The sequence below is a fragment of the Ixodes scapularis genome, unplaced genomic scaffold (assembly GCF_016920785.2).
Source record: "Ixodes scapularis isolate PalLabHiFi unplaced genomic scaffold, ASM1692078v2 PGA_scaffold3__209_contigs__length_174095766, whole genome shotgun sequence".
In the NCBI taxonomy this organism is placed as follows: Eukaryota; Metazoa; Arthropoda; class Arachnida; order Ixodida; family Ixodidae; genus Ixodes; species Ixodes scapularis.
The window spans coordinates 1,913,680-1,916,718 of NW_024609868.1; the positions used below are offsets into that span (position 1 = coordinate 1,913,680).

Below are 3,039 nucleotides of genomic sequence, written 5' to 3' on the forward strand. Positions count from 1 at the left end.
CCAGTCACCTAGCTGTGTTTTGAGATTTATGTTTGTCCCTTGTCCCTCTTGTTCCCCTTCTCCAGGGATTATTTTCATCATTATTGTCCAGCTCGCTTGTCCCTTTGCATTTAATTGCATTATAATTATAACATTAAATTGCAAGCTTCACCCTTGTTGGTGTTAGACTGGTGGCAGCTGATAAAACCCGTTTGCTCTACTGGCGTCTAACCCCTGGGTAGCTCAGTTGGTAGAGCGCTCCACTTGAAATGGAGAGGTCCCAGGTTCGATACCCGGACCAGGCGGATTTTTTCGGTCGCTCACCAGTCACCTAGCTGTGTTTGGAGATTTATGTTTGTCCCTTGTCCCTCTTGTTCCCCTTTTCCAGGGATTATTTTCATCACCATTAATATCTTCGTTTTTTTAATCAATAATGTGCTGACGATAATTAATTTATACATGCAGGTTTCGCACTACCTGAACTTGATTTTGCAGACGGTGTTTTTTCGTTCATTATATTTTAATGTAGAAACGTTGGGGGAATTACTGAAGTTTTTCGAACGATCTTGTAATCATGGAAGACCTGCATATTCGGAGTTTTGGGACGAGAGGCCATACAAGATGGTAACTTTAGGTTTCCCTTTGGCACGTGATTTTTTTAAATACAGCAGAATCAACAGAAGCACCACATGAGCTTCAGAGCGGGTGCTGCATTTTGCTTCGTCCTTTGGGTGAGGATGCAATGTGTAATGCCTCCTGTAGTGGGTGAGAGTTCCTACGTTGGGTAGAAGCGGGGACAAGCCCTTCCTTCAAAATGTGCGAAGTGCTTCTCTCCTTGAGCTTAAGGACACAAGAAAAACGACAGTCTCTAGCGCCAATCCCACAGTCATTCGGTATCACTTGAAAACAGACTTGAGATACTCTAAAGTCTTTCCCTCCATCCTGAATATCGGCTGATCTTCCGACTTATTTTCTCTTATTCTGGGCGAATTTCCGTTGATGGGCAAACCTACCACTAAGTTTCGAAAGTAATTTGTAATTTGAGTAGAACTAAGACTGTCTATTGAGTAACATAAGACAACAAACCTTCACTCAGATTGAGCTAGCTTGTCTTCGTTATAGGGGCTTTGCCGCACGACGTCGGCTCCGAAGAGACATTTTCTGGGTCCGACAAAGGCTGTGCAGGAGTGGTGCTGCTCTATCGTAGGCTGTAAAAAGTTATAGGGTCCCCAGTTTAGCTCTATATTCGTGTTCCCTTGGCTTCCCACCTAAGAACCCCTCCCCCCCCCCCCCCCCCGGGCAACACACATTCCAATAGATGGCAGTAATGACATTACTGTAATGAAATTACCGTAATTGAATTACTTTTTGTGGTCATGAATAACGTAATAAATTACTTTTCTAGGCTGCTAGTTTATTAATAAAATGATTTACTTTCACGCAGTAATTTTGAAAAAGCATTCATTACTTTTCAAATTAGTTTAGTCGCAGATGAGAAAGTTAGTTAGCGAGCTTTTGAAAAAGATAAGAATTTTGACGAAAATAATCCCTGGAGAAGGGGAACAAGGGGGACAAAGGACAAACAAAAATATCCAAACACAGCTAATACCTTCTCCAGTGATTATTTTCGTCATTCTTGTTCAGCTCGCTTGCAGCTTTGCATTTAATTGCATTATAATCATAAAAGTTTGCCTGGTGAAATGTGCAGGAGAAATGTGCCGGAGCTGAAATTTTGACACCAAATAAAATCACATTTTGAAAGCTCTAAAATTTTATATATCAAAGAAATAGCTATGGTGTTCACATACAAATGAATGCTCCCAAGAACATATGGCTCTAACATAAATAGTTTTTTTGTAACTGAAAAAAAATATGACCATGGCCATCATTGCACGATCTGACGTGTCAACACCCTGCAGTATTTTTTTTTCTAGAAGTGGAGCGCCTGAAAAGAAATGCACCAACAAAAAAAGCCATGCTGCTTATACAAAATATATTAAATATTTTTTGTGTGTGTAGTACGAGTACACGTTTATATATTTCTTTGAACTATATGTTTTCATCTCGTTCTCATTGGTCTTAATTGAATTTCCCACTGAATTGCCGTATATCTCAAACATATTCAAGGTACTTTGAATTGGACCTTACCAAAATAGCAGTCATTACAGACACCGCGAGCGGGGTCATCCCTGTTGACGAGGTCAGCATAAAATGCCCCTGCTAGCTGTGTTTCGGGATTACCTTAGTATCGGGGGTAAATTTTTTTCACCTTTTTTTTATGTCTTATAACAACAGCAATGCTTATCCCCCGCCCAATGAGGTGGGGAAACTGTATACGAACCGCTCAGGCGCGCCCTTTAGTTTTTTTTTGTTTTTATTCAAACGCACAATTTTTTTGAAATAAGCATGATGACCTAAGCATCCTTTTAGAAGGTTTCAAATTTCTTTTTGATGTAATTATGCTGACTGAAACGTGGGCTGACGCGAAAACTGATGTTTCAATTTTAGAACCATACAAAACGTACTCCGTAAACCGCTCTTCACAGCGAGGAGGCGGTGTTTATATGTATGTAAAAACTAATCTTAACTGCACCGAAATTAGCGACTTCACGACAGTGCAACGCGATTATCAAGTTTTAATGGTCAAACATTTAAAGTGCGTGTACTGCGTGATATATTGCCCTCCTAATGGTGATATTTCTAGTTTTCTAAAGTTCATTGCCGATTTGTTTGTGTTTATTGGTGAAAATAATCTCAGTTTGCTCTTGGGTGGGGACTTAAATCTCGATATGCTCTCTTCATCACCGAGGCAGCTCGAGTTTTTTTTTTTTTTTTTTTATCAGCCGTACGGATACTTTAACCCAATCTCTAAACCCACGCGAATAACTCCTTTGAAAGAAACATTACTTGATTTGTTTCTAACAAATGCCAACGAATCTCACGTGTCCAAAGGTGTCATTGGGACCACAATAAGTGACCACCAACCCATTTATATGCTTGTCGACTCGAAGGTCGGAATACAGAAAGATGGAGATGACTGCCCAGTTTATTATCGAAATA

General features: G+C 40.0%; 1 non-coding gene across 1 annotated transcript; it reads left to right on the forward strand.

The window, feature by feature from the left end:
* Window positions 1–211: 211 nt before the first annotated feature.
* Trnas-uga lies at window positions 212–284 on the forward strand. The gene has a single exon. It is a non-coding gene; the product is annotated as a tRNA-Ser (tRNA).
* Window positions 285–3,039: the final 2,755 nt, after the last annotated feature.